Below are 18,321 nucleotides of genomic sequence, written 5' to 3'. Positions count from 1 at the left end.
TTGCTACAGAGACGTCGTGGCCTGCAAAACCGAAATATTTGTTACTTGGCCTTTTACCAAAACAAAACAAAAACTTTGCTGACCCCTTCCTACTTCATGAGTAAGGAAGGGGAAAAACGCTCATCGGTAGTGTTGCTGGGATTTGAATCCAGTTGTGTTTTTGATGCTATTCTTTGTTTCTTGCTTTTATTGCCACTGGTTCTTTGACCTCCATTTGATACTGTACTTCAGCTACTATAGTTCTCCTGTTCATTTACTCACACCACACACCATGTGGATGGACCACCCATTCTGCAATCATTTTTCTTCCTCAATATTGGCATGTCTTTGGGTAATAACTTATATTACTTGTCCCCTAATACCTAACTTCTCCAGCTAGTTTCACCTTAGCCCTAAGGGACTGGAAATGAGCAAAGGAAGAATCAAATATAACTTTAAAGACTTATTTTGTACTACTGGATGGATGCAGGGATGGGATAAGGATTGGAATGGGAGAGAGGTTTAATTCTAGGCATGTTGAGTTTAAGGTTTCCTTGGGAAAATCCAGGTGGAAGTTAAAGAGGCAGGTAGGGAGACAGGCATGAAGCTCAGAAAAGAGATCTGGATTAAAGATATAGTAGAATAAAACATACTGGATCATGCATCCTCTCTCTCATAAATCTTGCTGTGATTAGTGATAGAGCTGTAAGGTGACTGAGGCCAGGGCTCAGTCTGAAGGCCGGTTTGTATTCATTCTATGATTACATTAAAAAAGTGAATGGACACACCTGGGATAATATCTGTGACCTTGATCCTGTAAGCAACAGACCTATTTTTCCCTCTAACACACTATGCTGTCTCTTCATGGCAGGACCAGACTGCTTCATGTTTCCAGGTCATATGGGACTCTATTTGGGACTGGGGAGCTTCCTCTCAGAAAGATAACCAAAGCCTTTACTGTCTCTACCAAGATTTCACAGGAACCAGTAGCAGGCTTAGTATCTCAAGGCCTTTATTTTTTCCCTGAGAGAAACAATGGTATGAATTATTCAGTATGCCACAGGAAGGCCATAAATTATTTGAGCATTGCACAGTTTAACTGTAGTTGAATGTAGGATTGCTAATGCAGTACAGTGATTAATCCTCAAGATGTGCAAAACATCTTGTCCCTCTTCCTCTCAGGAGGGGCTGTGGGCCATGTACCTGAGTTCAAGCTTAATTCCTGTCAGACATATTTGATTTTCTCACTACGGTCTTCATAAAAATCCCATCTAGGGAATGAAGAACAACAATAACAAAAAACCCAAATAAAATATTCAAAATCCAATGATGACAACACGATGTGGGTTGTTTTGTTTAGTTGGTTGGTTTGGTTTTGTTTGCTTCATAGTTTGCTCCCTCTCACGGCCCTTCCACATTGTCATTCATGGCAAATAGATGATCTGAGGAAAAATACGTGTCCGATAGATGGACTTGTTTGGAGGCATCTCCTTTAGAACCCATAAGGTGCACCAGAATCTGCTTCATGGGCCTGGGTCTTACACTGTCCAACAGGGCTTTATGCTCAGAAGAATCCCACTGTTGGCTTAATGCTCTGCTGTCTTGAGATTCTTGATAACTTTTGAACCAGGGTCTCACATTTTAATTTTGCCATGGGGACCCACAAATTACGTGGCTGTTTTGTCTTACGCTTGACTTTGGTTTCCTACTGTCTGACCTTGGCCATACCTGAGCTCTTTTAAGTGTACTCAGGCCCCAAATGCCGTGAAGATACTTGAAGAAATGTTGTGCTTCAGTGTGTATTATAATAAGCGGAGTTCTGTTGTTAATAGGCTCATTGTAGATATCTGGCCTGTTTCTGAATTTTCCTATTTTGAACCATGGCAAGATGGTGCTTGGCTGATTTCTGAGACTTTGGTAGGGCATAGCAGCAAAGGGAAGGTTGCCCAAACCTGGATGGATATCCGTGTGTGCATAGGTGTTCAGTCCCTCTCAATAATATGGACCACAGAGAGGCCAGAGATTCTGTATAGATGGCTGGTTGCTGCTGAACTTATTTAAAGCCACACTGCTGAGTGTGTCTTCTTACCTTTAGTCTCTTTTGGACATTCCTGAGTGATTCCTCTCGCTCTCTCCCACCTGTAGGCACTATTACCTCCTTTGTAGGAAGGTTTGCAGTTAAGAATAAAAGATGCAACGTGGAAGCCTTTGAAAGAATTCAAGCCCATGTGTTTTGCATCACTCTGGATTTGCATGCTGCATCCATGAAAGACCCTCCTGTATTATTTCAGCTTCCAGGTATCTGTGTAAATGTATGATTCCTACTTGACCATCCAAACCATATGCCCCAAAAGCCTAGTGCCACTGGGGCCCTAAAGGAACTCTGTTTGTCACTGAATTTTCTCTACCTTTGGCTCCTTTTCTGAATTCCATTTCCTTTTTCCCTCTTAGTGACCTTTTTGTAACCTTCTTTTGATGTCACAGATAGCCAAATTCTAGATATGGGACAAGCTAATGGTGGAGATATTCACTGTGACTTGGCAAACTTTCTCCTTGTCGGTTGGTGACTCAGGCAGGAGGGACAGGAAATGTGCTGTCAGTGGCAGAATCGCTCCCTGAAATAAGGCATTAGTTTGAATCCCAAATTAAAATGTAAAAGGGATGGGGAGGAGGAGGAGGCCCATCCATACCCTCAGTCTTTATTCACCTGGTTAATGACTCAGGCTGTTCATTAGGCACCAAAGAAACAAGCTTTATCGCTTCCCCAGCTTCAAAAACTGAAACGCCTGCATTCAAATTACACCAACATGCTCCAAAGCCTCGTTAATTGAAAGTATGTGATGGGATCTAATGTAACATTTATCTTGCTGCAATTGACATGAGAGGCAGAGGTGAGGGGTTTAAGGAGTATTTTATTTAAAGACAGACTTGAACAGGCTGTGGGAGTGATTGCCAGCTTATCAGGTGACTCACTGACACCTGGAGAGAACTTTGTGTCATTAGCCAGACTGAATCCCAAATATGGCCCAGGACAATATACTGAAGACTTTGGGCCTCCTTTATCCCCACCTCCCTACCCTACACCCTTTCTTCCTGGCAGTTTTTATCTCCACTAATAAATAAAAATTAGTACTCGGCACATACTGGAAACATTGACTACAAAACTGATCCAATACAAGGCCTGCACGGGGGCGTGTATATCAACAGACATGCCTTTCCATCCCACATACAAGTAATGCATTTGGGTTTTCAGGAATCGGTGGGTTTGGGGGTGCAAAGCATTGGAATTAAAAAAGAAGCCACCAGGAATGTAGGGGAAGCATCCTGTTTAGCTTGCTGGATTTACCCATGCATAGCTCACTGTCTTGGGAAAAATAATTTTGTACAGCAACCTCATCTTTAAATGGGAGAGGATATCCTACTTATTGCCAAGAGAGGCTCTAGGGGGGACTGGTGGGGTCATCTGTGGTACAGAAAGGATTTGGGGAAATCCTTTCAAGTTAATTCTACTTACGGGTAGGTGTATACACAGAAGTCTCTTCATATATCCCAGCTATTGTGAAAGGATATGGCATCATTATACATTAGAGCACAGTAATTTCTTAAGTGGGTTTGGCCATGGAGGGAAGGGAATGAGGGGCTAGTGCATGCATGGGAAAAACCCATGTTCTGTTTCTGTCATGGGCCCCCAAAACAGATTTCTATCTTCTTTTTTTTTTTTTTTTGAGAGAGAGAGTGTGTGTGCACGTGTGTGCACACATGCATACATGAGTAGGGGAAGGGCAGAAGGAGAGAGAGAGAGAGAGAGAGAGAATCTTAAGCAGGTTCCATGCCCAGCGTGCAGCCCGAGGCAAGGCTCAGTCTCCCAGCTATGAGAAAATGACCTGAGCTGAAATCAAGAGTCAAACGCTTAACCCACTGAGCCACCCAGGTGCTCCCATCCTGTCTTCTAAGTAGCAGAACTTTAGATAATAGTCAGTATCTATAAATAATCTCTGTGATTATCAGAAGTCCCCTACCACACTTGCTTACTTCTTGAGCTAAGAATTGGGAAAAAAACCCCTATTATGCCATTCATTTTCTGGATCATGTACAGTACTTCCCTCTTACCCACAGGGGATACATTCTGAGACCTCCAGTGGATGCCTGATACTGTGGGTAGGACCGAACCCTATTATACTGTTTTTTCCTTACACATACATACCTTGGATAAAGTTTAATTTATAAATTAGGCACAGTAAAAGATTAAGAACAATAACTAGTAATGGATAGAATAATTATAACAATATACTGTAATAAAAGTTATGTGAATGTGGTCTCTTTCTCTCAAAATCTTATTGTACTGCACTCACCTTTCTTCTTGGGATGATGTGAAATAATAAAATGCCTACCTGATGAGGTGAAGTGAGGTGAATGATGTAAGCAGGATGATGTAGTTTTCGGGTACTATCGACTTTCCGACCATATGTCAGTAGGAGGATCATCTGCTTCCAGACTGTGGTTGACAGCCGGTAACTGAAACAGTATAAAGCAAAACCAAGGATAAGTGGGAGACTACTGTGCAGAGATTGAAAACAGTCCCAGTGTGGTCGATTTGTAAATTCTGTCACCGTCTAGGTTAGGATTTTCCTTCTTTCTCATTTCCCAAATCCTATCGGTTTCTTCAGGTTTGCTCACATTTGCTCACCATGGATTTTTTTTAAGTTTCTACTTTGAAATAATTATAGATTTGTAGGAATTTGCAAAACAAAATGTACAGAGAGGTCACATGTACTTTTCATCCAGTTTCCCCCAAATGTAGATCAAGTTTGTCCTGCTGTTAGTCATATTTATTTGATACAAGGCCTCTTGACTGCCTCATTCCCCTAACACACCCTGCACAGGGCATTTGGGAACACTTACATGACACAGGGCATCCCAAGATATTAGTGTATAAGTAACTGGCTAATATTTCATTAATATTACCCACCATATATCTTTAAAGTATCTTATGACTTCGGTTCATGAAGAACAACACAGAAAAATGGAAGAGCTACCTTGAAAGGTGAGCATTTTCAAAGATGATTATGTTCCATGAAATCTTAACTTATACCTCATGTGAGTGGCTTACACATCATTGTGACTTATGTAAGGCATAACCGAAATAAGTTTTGAAACTCAGGGTGATACAGGCTCTTAAGGTAGGAAATCCTATTAATGTACCCTCCCACCTTTATGTAATACAAAATTCCTTTTCTTGGTAACAGTCTTAGCCTTCTCCAATTTCTTATTTATGTTTGTGCATCTCTCCTCTAATTCCATATTGTGGAGTTTGACAGTCAAGGTCATTCTCCCTATCTCCTTTAATGAATATAGGACTATCCACCACTTCACTCTCTCAGTCCTTGTTTTTCTAGATTAGAGGGTTCACCTTATTAACCAGCCTTGGTGAATAGGCTCCTTCTTGGTCAACTTAGATATATTTCTCTAGGCCTACTCCAACCAATTTATAACCACCCCTGCTTCCAAAAAAGAAATAGATGTATTGTACATTTGCTCCTTGGCTCCAAATCTGTGAGTGAAGAAATGTTCTGAATATGAGCAGAAGTATGTGTGGTGTGTGTGTGTGTGTGTGTGTGTGTGTGCTCACGCGCATGCACGTGCACATGTATATGTATGTGGGAGGTAGTTAGGGTGGTGGGGGACTTAATTTAATGTCACCATTTAAATAAAACATTCTGGTGACTCAGGGGAAAATACAAAAAAGTAGAAAAATTGCTTTGGATTCTCTGCTATTCTGCTGAAAATAATACTATTTCATTGGAATTATTCAAATACCTTAAAAAATTTTCACTGTACATATTTAATTTTCACTCATGCATTTGAAGGTGTGCATACATTTGTATTCATGACAAATTAGGAGGCTTTGCATGAGTGCACACATATACATGGGTGAGTCAGTCATTCAGTGGTAGGCATTACTTCCTGTGGTTCCATAATATCAAATACTGAGGAGATAAGGTAGGAATATGCAAAACAATATTTTCTCTTGAAATTTACCATAGATATGCCTGCAAGAAAAAAAAAAGAGGAAAAACACTATTTGCTATTTCATTGAGATTTCAGGCTTAATTAGACTTTGTTAAAAGCTTTTTAAAAAATGTTTATTTATTTTTGAGAGAGAGACAGAGTATAAGCGGGGGAGGGACAGAGAGAGAGAGAGGGAGACACAGAATTGGAAGCAGGCTCCAGGCTCCGAGCTGTCAGCACAGAGCTCCACGTGGGGGCTCAAACCCATGAACTGCAAGATCATGACCTGAGCTGAAGACAGATGCTTAACTGACTGAGCCACCCAGGTGCCCCCTTTTAAAGCTTTGAATAAAAATAAAAATAAAATAGGAAAGAAAAGAATTCATTAATGAACCTGGTTAGGCAGCAAATATGAAGATCTCTCACCCCCTTTTAACTTCCCTTTATTAGTACGTGTTCCTGAACCATCTCCATCCACCTCTGTAGTTTTCAAGGTTGAGTGTTAGGGAGATTCCCTGCACACTCACCTGCGGCAGTGTTTCTCCTGTGAATAGCTGTCTTCTCATCAAGAATGAAAAATAATAAATTGGAGGCCTGGGCTTTAAATTTGGAACTTTTTTTTTCCCACCAGGCAAACATTGGATAAATAAGAACTCCTAGGACGCTCTAGAGGTCTTAAAAATTTACCTTCCTGCTCCTTCACATCCAAATCTCCAGCCCTCAGACATAATCACTCTCACCCCACCTTGGTTCTCTTTCTTTCCTCTTTCTTTCTCTCTTTTCCAGTCTCCTGACTATGGCTAATAAGAGAAATGACTACAAACATTTTTTTGATTCCTTTGGTGTCTCCAAAGAACTAATTGTGTCTTGGCAAAAATCATGTCAGGAAGAATCTGGAGACTCCCTGAAAGAAAAGTTTAGGGCTCTGATTCAATATATGGCAGATCGTTAACTTTCTGGAAAACTGGCTAATGAGTTTAACCATAATGCTATTGAGACTAACAGGATTGGAGATATTTTACATTGTAAGAGACCCTAGACACTGATTAGTCACTGCATCATAGACTCCCAGAGCAGGAGTCTTAAATGTTACCTAGTCCATTTTGCCCAACGGATGTTTAAATTCCTCTATAACTTCCCAACCAAGAGGTTACCAAACTCTTGTGTAAATACCTTTAGTGATAAGGCACTCATTACTTAATGAAGTTGTCTATACCTTCTCTGGATTGCCCTTGCTTATTCTTATAAAATTTTGCTCATACTGATCCAAAATCTGTAGATTCTCTCTGTTATTTCTAGTTCTACCCTCTTGACGATACGCAGAACACACTGTTCTCTCATCTTCATGATGGCCCTTCAACGATTTGATGACAACTTCCATCTTTTTCTTGGGTCACATCTTCTTTAGACTTTATGTTTCTTATATGGCATTGGTTTATGTCTCTCTGATACTTGTGGTTATTCCCTTTTGAAAGCACAGGGCCTGGTATTCCATTATATATAAAGTGGAAGGTAAAGGTACCACCCAAACTGTAAAGGTTAAGAAAATAAATTTAAGTACAGTATACACAGTTACCTCTAAAAATAAAAACGTGAATAGCAGGGTTTGGGGGGATGATTAGGGAAGAAGTGGGAGAGGAGAATGAACTCACTCTTTATTGGCAGGAAGCTACTATGTTATTTTAAAAGTTTATAAATCCAGAAGATGTATAAGTACATGTTTTGTGCTGTGGTTACAACCAGCAGGAAACTTCTAAAGAGAAATAATGAAGAGTAGTTGACTGCTCTGAGACTGAGACGAGGGATAAAGAGGGAGAGCTCTTTTCTCCTTTTGTGCTCTTCTGGATTGTTTGAATCTTTATCATTAAGGGCATATACACTTCCACGATGCCTTATATGTAATTCAGAAGCCCAGAAAACTCTGAGAGAGAAAAGCTTTTTCATATCATTTGGCCATTAAGCTTCGCTTAATCTGAATAACTTGGTAATTATTCAGAAAACCTGAACTGATGTAGAGCTGTTTATAATCTTCGTTATTGCAATATTGTATGTATATTCATTGATTTTGTTCCAAAAATATTAATGTGTTTGATTTGGGGGTGCTATTCCAGACCCTACTGGGCATGCTAAATAATATACAGCGTATAGCACTGTATTATCTTTTTAAATCCTGAAAATTTTCGAGTTTTTGAAACATATCTGGCTGTAAGTATTTTAGATATGGTATTGTAAGCTTATAATACTTTATTGTAATAATAAAAAAGAATGGCAAAGCCCAGAAACCGTAGATAATACTTGAGCATGTTCTGATCACAGCGCGGCCCAATTAGTCACCTCCCCCAGTCTAGATATTATACTTTTAGTAACACAACCTAAGAATAACCACTTTACTTGTTTCGGTGTTTGTATCACATTTACTGAATCATTCTGAGCTTACTGTCTATTAAATCCTGAAGTCTCCTTTACAAGAGCTATTCTTGCTAAGCCATGTTCCCAAAAGTAATATAGAAGATGAACATGTATTCACTACAGGGCTGTTATAAATAACAAGCTCCCTGATGCATTTAAAATATCATTCAATATACCAAGATATGATATCCATACAAGTTTTCAATAATATGGTTACTGCACTGTTACTACCTCAATATAGTGCATTATGCATAGTGCATTATCAAATTAAATATACTTGATTTTGAATCCTGAATCTGGTATTTCCTAGGTATGTGACTTTGGGAAAGTCATTAACTACTCTGAGCTCATTTTGCCTATAAGATAGGCTTTATAATTCTAAGCATAACATAAAGAGTTCTGTATTCTCAGCCAGGAATAGATGCACAAAAAAAATATGTATTACTATTATTCTAAATAATAGTAGCAACATAAAACAGTGGTTCCCAAATTTTGTTTCCCATGAGAATCATAGGGGGAGCTTTTAAAATTCGTGATGCCCAAGTTGTATCCCAAATTAATTAATTAAATTAATTAGAATACCTCAGAATAGCCTGAGATAGAAGCTAGGTGATTCCAATGTGTAGCAAAGTTTGGGAAGCACTGACCTAAAGTAAAAAATGTGTGTTTTTTTTTTTAAATTTAATGCTTATTTTTGAGAGAGGGAGAGAGAGAGAGAGCCAGAGCATGAGCTGGGGAAGGGCAGAGAGAGAGGGAGACACAGAATCCAAAGCAGGCTCCAGGCTCTGTAGGCTCTGAGCTGTCAGCACAGAGCCCGATGCGGGGCTTGAACCCATGAAACGCGAGATCATGACCTGAGCCGAAGTCGGACCCTTAACCGACCCTTAACCCAGGTGCCCCTAAAGTAAAAAATCTTAATACTTGCCACCAGAAGATGGACTTGTCGTTGGCATATTAATTTACTTGCATCTGAAGCTACTAGACTCTCTTAATAGCTTTTCCCAATCCCAGTAGAGCAAGTTTTTGTTTGTTGTATACTTACATGTTTTTGGAAATTCATTTAGTCTCGGGAAGCTGATCCTTGCAAAAATGGTGAGCCCATTTTGATTATAAAGTGGGCCTCATATAAAATTTCTTCATGTGTGTTGTAATTTTTTGTTGAAATCTGAATATTTTAGGCAATATATCTAGCAACTCTGGCTGATGATTTTTTTCTCCTCACTTTTGGAGGCTTGTGTTTGCTGTTGTTTATTTATTTATTTATTTATTTATTTTAAATTTTTTTTTTCAACGTTTATTTATTTTTGGGACAGAGAGAGACAGAGCATGAACGGGGGAGGGGCAGAGAGAGAGGGAGACACAGAATCGGAAACAGGCTCCAGGCTCTGAGCCATCAGCCCAGAGCCCGACGCGGGGCTCGAACTCACGGACCACGAGATCGTGACCTGGCTGAAGTCGGACGCTTAACTGACTGCGCCACCCAGGCACCCCTGTTTGCTGTTGTTTTATTCTTTGCTTAGTTACTTGGATATTTGAGTAAAGTCTAATTCCCCAGCAATGTGAAGCCTTTGATGTGGTTTCTCAGAAGGTGCAGCTTTGGGCATGCACACATTCACCTGTCTTTTACCCATGGCAACCACTAATATATTTTTCATTTCTATAATTTTGTCATATGAAGAATGTTATATAAATTAAATCATACGCAATATAGCTTTTTATGATCTCTCCCATCCCCCACATTACTTTCTTAAGAGTAATCCAGGTGTGAATAGACATTTTTACAAATAAGACACACAGATGGCCAATAGGCACACAAAATGATGCTCGACATCACTAGCCATGAAGGAAATGCAAATCAAAACCACAATGAGATATCACCTCACAACTGTCAGATTGACTTTTATCAAAAAGAAAAAAAAAAAACAACAGTGTTGGCGATGATGTGGGAGGAAGGGAATCCTTATGCACTGTTGCTGGGAATGTCAACTGGTGCAGCCATTATGTAAAACAGCATGGAGATTCCTCAAAAATTAAAAATAGAACCACCATACAGTCCAGCAATTCTACTTCTGGGTATTTATCTGAAGAAAATAAAAAACACCAATTAAAAAAAGATATATGCACCACTACGTTCATTGCAGCATTATCTACAATAGCCAAGATATGAAAGCAACCTAAGTGTCAATCAATAGATGCAAGGATAAAGAAGACATGATACATATATATACAACGGAATTTTACTCAGCTATAAAAAGAATGGAATCTTGTCATTTGCAACAATATGGATGGACCTAAAGGGTATTATGCTAAGTACAATGAATCACAGAAAGGCAAATACTGTATGATTTCACTTCTTTGTGAAATCTAAAAAACAAAACAAAACAAAACAGAAACAGACTCACGGATACACAAAACAAACTGATGGTTACCAGTGGTAGGGGGGATGAAGGCGAAATAGATGAAGGGGATTAAGAAGTACAGACTTCCAGTTATAAAATAAGTAAGTCATGGCGATACAATGTACAGCATAGGGAATATAGTCAATAATACTGTAATAACTTTGTATGGGGACAGTAGCTAGACTAACAATAGGGATCACTTCATAATATATAAAAATACTGAATCACTATGATGTACACCTGAAACTAATAGGATATTACATGTTAATGATACTTCAATAAAAAAGAATATTCCCTTTCAAATTGGGAACCAGGAAAAAAGATAATAATCCAGGTTGTTGTGTGTGTCAATAGTTTATTCATTTTTACTGTAGAGCAGTATTCTGAATGTACCACAGTTTGTTTAACCATTCACCAACTGGATGTCATCTAGGTTATTTTCACTTTGAGGCTATTATGAATAAAGATGCTATAAACATCTGTGTGCAAGTTTCTGCATAAACATAAGTCTTCCTTTCTCTGGGATAAATGTCCAGGAGTGAAATTCATGGGTTGTATGTTACTTGCGTATTTTGTTTTTTCAGAAACTGAAAGTTTTTTTCTAGAGTGACTGTGCCATTCTATGTTTCCACTGGAAATGAATCCAGTTTTCTATACCCTTGCCAGTATTTTGTGTTGTAACTATTTTTTATTGTGTGCATTCTGTATATGCATGTCATGATCTTCTTGTAGCTTTAATTTCCATTTCCCTGTTGGCTAATGATCCTGAACATCTTTCCATGTGCTTACTTGTCCTGTGTCTATCCATCCTCTGCGGTGAAATGTCTGTGTATGTCTTTTCCCCATTTTCTAATTGTATTGTTTGCTTTTTTTATTGTTGACTTTTGAGTGTTCTTTATATATTTTGGATACTAGTCCTTTATCTGATATATGGTTTGATAATATACTCCCCACATCTGTGGCTTATATTTTCATCCTGTTAACAGGGTCTTTCACAGGGCAAAAGTTTTAAAATTTTATAAAACCCAATTTATCCATTTTTCCTTTAACGAATTATGCTTTAGGTGACAAATCTAAGAACTTTTTGCCTAGCCCTAGATCCTTAAGATTTTCTTCTTCTACTGAGATTTTTATTTCAATTATTGTATTTTTTTAGTTCTAAAATTTTCATTAGGTTCGTCTTTATATTTTGTATTTTTTACTGATACTTTCTTTACTAAAAGTCTTCATCTTTCATCTGTCTCAAACAAATTCAAATTGTTTGATGAAGCATTTTTATTAGGACTGCCTTAGAATCTTTGTCAGATAATTCTAACATTTCTGTCATTTTAATATTTATATCTATTAATGATCTTTTTTCACTTATCTCAGTATTCCCAGTTCTTGGTATTATGGGTGACTTTTTATTGAAATCTGGATAGTTTGGGTATTATGTTTTGAGACTAACATTCTTTAATTTTTCTTTACTTATTTTACTTTTTTTTTTTACAGTGCTTTGTCATGGGACAGGTGGGTACCACCTTATTATGGTCAGAAGAAGGTACAAATCTAGATTCCCCCACTTGGTTTCTGTTGACACTCAAGGGTGTGGGGTCTCCCTTGGTTTCTACTGATACCATGGGGGATGAAAGTCTAGGCTCTCTAGTTGACCTTCTTTGATATCACTCCAACAGGGGTGTTTGGGCACCTTATTATATCCCAGCAAAGGTAAAAATCTAGGCTTCCCACTCAAATTTTGCTGATGTCAGTAGAGGTGGGGCCACAGTGTTCTGTGTGGTACTGGCTGGATTAGAGTGTCTATTGTCTAATAATTTTCCATCTAGGTTGTTCCTTTCCTAGTCCTTTGTTTAGAGAAAGCAGGCTTTTGGTGGAGAGGGGAGATATTTTTTTAATTTGTACCTGCTGGTGTTAACATATTGCCAGTTTCTTTAGCTCCAATTCAGGATATATGAAGCGAAAAGAAAATCTAGGGAACTTACCACTATGTTATTCCTTGTGACCTGAGATAAGTAGCTAGTTTTTCTTCTTCTGTCTTCTTATGCTTGTTTTATATATAATTAATGTCCAAAGTTTTTAGTTGTGCTTGGTGGGAAAAATAGGGGAAAGTATACCTATTCCATATTTCTGGACATGGAGTTGACCCAACAATTCTACTTCTAGGTATTTGCTTATGATAAAAGAAAACACGTCTACACAAAGACTTATGCATGAATCTTCATAGCAGCTTTATTCATAAGAGGCAAGAAACTCCCTACAACCTACCAAATTCCCGTCAATGTGAAGGGCTAGTTATATATTAATAATGTTGAATATTGTTTGAAATTAAAAGATCTGCCCAGTAACATCAAATGTGAGAAAAAGTGGAGGGAAAAAAGAACATTTAGACACACTGGTAGGAATGTAAATTGTTATAATTGCTTGGGAAACAAATGGAATAAAGTTAAATTTGAGTAAAATTGAAAATGTGCATTTTTACTTCTAGATGCCCTAGAAAGTGTCTTGTAAATGTATACAAGGAGATGTGTACAAGGATGCTTAATATGGCACTGTTTGTAACAAACAGAAATTGGAAAAAAACTAAAATGTCCATCAATAAGGGATTAGATGAATCATAATATATTGGGTAATTACATCCAATTAGCCTATAAATTGAAATTGAAATAAAAAACTTGTTGACTGAAAAAAGGTTAGTTGCAAAGTTATATATGCAAATTATACTACTTTTATAAATTTTAAATCATACAAAAGAATTCTATAGCTAGTTTCATGGACACAAATGTATGCAATGTGTGTATAAAGTGGAGGATGAGAAAATATATCTATAATTTACATAAGTGACTGCCTGTGGTGTGAGAGGAACAGCTTAAGGAACTTAAACACAAGGGATCTCTTCTTTTTAACATTTTTTTTACAGGTTTTAGATTCATGGACATTTTCTGTGTTACTCTCTATAATCCGTTTTTATTTTTCATAATTAAAAAGGAAAGCAGTTAGGAAATTATAGCTAGACCTGGCTTTCCAAAAAGGGGAAAACACGTGTGCAAAAATGATGAAACACACTTAGGAAACTGTAAGAACCTTGTTCAGACCTGGTGAAGGGCACATAAGCCTTGAGTCATAGATAAAGGGCAGATCATGAAGGGCCTTGTAATGTCACGTTGAGGGACATGTGGATTTTTCTTGGAAGGCAATGGAAATCCAATGAAGGCTTTGAAGAAAGAATGGTAGTTACAGGAATGCATGCATGCGATATGTGCATATTTAAGTCCAATGGTATTAGGGTTGTGGAAAGGAAAAGGAGTCACAGAGAAGTGGCAACACAACCTATGGTCACAAAAAACAGGAAGTGCTAAAAGTAAAGTTTTGTTGGCATGCAGGCTCTGTGAGGGCAGGAAGCATGTCAGCCCCTTAGTATGTGCTGCAGAGCAGACTAATGTGGATGCACAGACACACCGTAGTTACAGTGGCTGCCTACTGGGAGAATTCGCGATTGAGCTCTTATTGTGGGAAATTCTATTTCAGAGGCATGATTTTCTTGGTGGTAGGTTTAGATTTGTGGAGTGCAAGCTAGGCAGTAGGTATGGATTTTTTATTTGCTGTCTGACAGCCCGAATGTCCACCCAGTTGACTGAATTTATTGTGATCGATTTAGTTAAAAAACAATTTCTTACATTAGAATAGCAGGCAGATCATTTGTTGGATTAAATGAATTTATATTTTGACAAATATTTGAGCCAAATTGACAATCACAAGCATCCTGGTTGCATGAATTGAAACAAAGATCCACTGGGTAAACACTAAGAAACAATATTTTATTTTACTCACATCTAGAAAAATGTAGAAGTTCAATCTGAGAGATTGGGGCCAAACAATTTGAAATCCTACTCTATTTTCATTCCCATTCATATTACATTTGCTTCACATAATTCTACAATTTTAAAACTTATCCTTCAAAATAGAAAAAAATCTCACTCAGTGAAATTTATAATTGTTACAAGTATATGGAGTAGGTATAGGCTAGGTTACATTATTATAAGTTTCAAAGAACATTTGGAAATGGATTAGCTCATTTCTATCATCAGCTGTCAATGCATGTCCAATTTGGAGCTAGACTCTAAAAATTAGTATATGAAATCCGAGACTCAGTCCCTGTTCCTGTCATTTAACTTCTTGACATATGTAAAATTGGGATAATGGTTCTTAATTTGCAAGGTTATTATGTAATTTAATTTACATACATATGTGTGTATAAATATATATATATATATACACAGATATCCACATGTGCATGTATATATATGTGTGTGTATATGTGTATATGTTATATATATATATGCATATGTATATATATTTGCCTAATACATAGGAGGCATCTAATTAATGTTTATTCTTTTCTCTTTCCCACCCTCAATGAGAATTTGGCACACACTTGAAGAGACAGAGTGAAACAACCAGATGATTCCTCCATGCAGAGAAATTTTTTAAATACAGATTATAATTTTTTAAAGTTTGGGACTCTTGAGTGGCTCAGTTGGTTAAGCATCGGACTCTTGATTTCGGCTCAGGTCATGATCTCGTGGTCGTTAGACCAAGCCCCATGTGGGGCTCCATGCTGACTGTGGAGCCTGCTTAAGATCCTCTCTCTGTCCCTCTGCCCCTCTCAGACTTGTGAGTGTGCTCTCTCTCAAAAAAAAATTAAAACTAAAAAAAATTAAAAAAAAATTTAAAGTCATAATCCACCCATTCAGATATAGTTATGCTAATGACTTTGTGTATCTCTTCCAAATTAAACACATTTTGTTTAAATGTGTGTGTTAGTCTGTGTATGTACATGTGGGATAGATCATACTGTGCATACTATTTTATCGCCTGCTTTGTCTTACTTAATTACCCATTGTTCTTATCTTTTTATATCATTAAATATTCTTTCTCAATAGATAGATCATTTCCCATTCCTCCACAGACTTTTTGCATAATGCCTTGTATTCCATTGTTTGACAGTATGAATACACTTTTCCCACATTTTAACATTCCCTTTATGTAACTACCATTCATTTTGGTTTTGATTTGCTAAATGAACTTTCCCAAAGAAGTAAAAAAATTCTACTGCAACTATGTCCTTCTCTAATACTGAATCACAGTATTGGAGACATTTTATATAGACACGTTGCTTTTAACGTGTGCAGTGACTCTGGCCACATTCAGGAAGTTGGTATTTAATATTAACAACACTCAGACTATTTAATACTAATAAATAATATATATTGTTCATATTGTTGAGTACCTACTATGTGCCAGGTAGTGTGCTAAGTGTTTTACATAGATTTAATCTTTGTAACCTTACTACACATACTATGTGTATCCCTATTTTAAAGATGAGAAAACTGAGATCACGAAGTTAAATCACTTACCTGAGTTTACAATAGCTAGTAAGCAAGGTGTAAGTAAGGATTCCAATGTTGGCCACCTGTAGTCTTAACTACTACGCTATATCACAAGCTGCTTAGTGAAGAGGAAGTCAGAGAACAGGTATGCTCCTGAGAGCCGACAGATTCCATAATTACTCCATGTTTCCCCTCCTGTCGAGCCACGCACATCCCGTGCTTCAGCACTTGCCATGTTGCAGGCACGTTCTTAAATGGTAGTGAAATCTAAGTGAATTTCTAAGTCCGCTGTGACGTGTGCATATTTGTGCGTCTGTGTGTGGTTCTGCTCCGCTCTGACATTCTTTAATTCTAAGATGGCATCCACAGCAACTCCCGAAAAGGTGTCTACGAATGGAGGGTTTGTAAATCATTTCGCATTCCTCCACGTGCTCATAATTGCAGAGTTGCTTACTTTTTATTTACATCATTCTGTCATGACATAGTTCCTAAAGCTGCAACTTAAGTAATTTTGCCCTTTCCTCTCGGTTGGCTACCATCTCCCCAAGTCCTCTCAGTCAGTGATCTGTGAGTGAACACTTCAATTCACTGGGAGAGATTGCTATTAAACGTTATCTTATGGTTAATCTTTTTGTCAAGACAGAATCATGTAAAGGGAAGAATCACTCCAAAATTGATGTTTTGGAAGTTTGGATTTGTTTGGTATATTATTGTCTTAAAGTGGCCCCATCTGCAGCACGTGTTGAAGGCTCAGCCGTCAGCCATAGAAAAGACAAAGGCAAGCTGGAAATGGAGGTGAATGCATTCGGGCCGAGTGCTTCCACCGGGGCAGAAGCAGTGCCTGCTCACATTCCTTCTAGCCACATCATTGAAAGGAAATGAATATTCTTCTGGCACTTGAGGAAGATAGAATTGTGTTGACTCCCAATGTGAGTCTGAAACCAGCTTTCCTGTAGTAAAAGCAATGGTTTGTTTTACTTGAGTATAAAATGTATTTTCTAAGATTTTTTTTTTTTTTTTTTTTTTGCTTTGCAGATCTCCAAGAAAGGAAGGCATAAATCTTTCACACAGAACACGAGGGAAGGAAAATAATATAGCTCAGCACCCATTCTCTCTAGGTCAATGTATTTGGCTAATTTTTATAGCAGCTGGCTAAAGTAGGCCTCGTTATCATCAGGGAAGTTAGGCAAGTTGCCCAAGGTCACAGTACCAGTAAGTGGCAAAGATAGAACAGTACATAGAAGAGAATCGGAATATGTAATAATAACAATACTAGCAAACAATTATTGAAAGCTAACCAGGTACTACATACCAGATACTGTGGCAGTTTTTCATAAAAAGATAGAAACCAGGTGATGAAAATGAGTTGAAAACGAAGCTCAACCAATAGAATATATGCAGTGGCTGAGAATGCCCCCCTACTCCAATAATAATGATAAAAGCTAAAATCAATTCAGCACTTACTAAGTGCCAGGCTCTGAATAAAGTATTTATATTCATTATCTCATTCAATCTTCACAGCAATTCTTTGAAAGAACGTACAGTCTGGTGGGAGAAGCAGATAATAATCAAATAATCTCATAAATAAATTAAAATTGCAACTGTGACAAGTCTTAAAAATGGCTACAAGAATGTATAATTAGGGGGATTGCCCTAGTCATAAAGATCGAGGAAGACTTCCCCAAGGGAGAGAGAGTGGGAAATAGCATGTGCAAAAGCTTGTAGGGGAGGGGGCGTGGGGCTTTTGGAAAACTGAAAGTAGAGGGGAGGGGGCACGGGGCTTTTGGAAAACTGAAAGTAGAGGGGAGGGGGCACGGGGCTTTTGGAAAACTGAAAGTAGGCCAGTGTGGCAGGAGCAGAAAGAATAAACCTGAGCTTGTTGTATATGGAGGCCGGAAAGTTAGGGAAGGGCCAGATCATGTGCCAAGCGTGTTGAGGATTTGGGGCCGTAAGAGGCCAGTGAAATATTCTAGAGGAGAATGACCTGTTCAAATGCATGTTTTAAAGCAATCATTCTGGCTGAATGGAGAATACATTAGGGGAGGAAGAGAGTAGCTGCAGGAAGACCATTTAGGAGATGATTATATTCATTCAGGCCAAAGGTGACCATGAGAGTTTGGATGAACTGGTTGTGGCAGATG

General features: G+C 38.0%; 1 long non-coding RNA gene across 1 annotated transcript in view; it reads right to left on the bottom strand.

Moving 5' to 3' along the window:
- LOC121025384 (uncharacterized) overlaps nucleotides 1-18,321 on the bottom strand; it is a 624,450-nt gene that overhangs the window by 204,950 nt on the left and 401,179 nt on the right. The window contains exon 3 of the long non-coding RNA XR_005788026.1: nucleotides 4,371-4,494. This is a non-coding gene — a long non-coding RNA (uncharacterized LOC121025384). The remainder of the gene's footprint in view (nucleotides 1-4,370; nucleotides 4,495-18,321) is intronic.

This window comes from Herpailurus yagouaroundi, unplaced genomic scaffold (assembly GCF_014898765.1).
Source record: "Herpailurus yagouaroundi ecotype Mexico unplaced genomic scaffold, PumYag 67641, whole genome shotgun sequence".
NCBI lineage: Eukaryota > Metazoa > Chordata > Mammalia > Carnivora > Felidae > Herpailurus > Herpailurus yagouaroundi.
The sequence above is the reverse complement of the archived record's forward strand: the minus strand, read 5'-3'. Positions and strand labels throughout refer to the sequence as shown.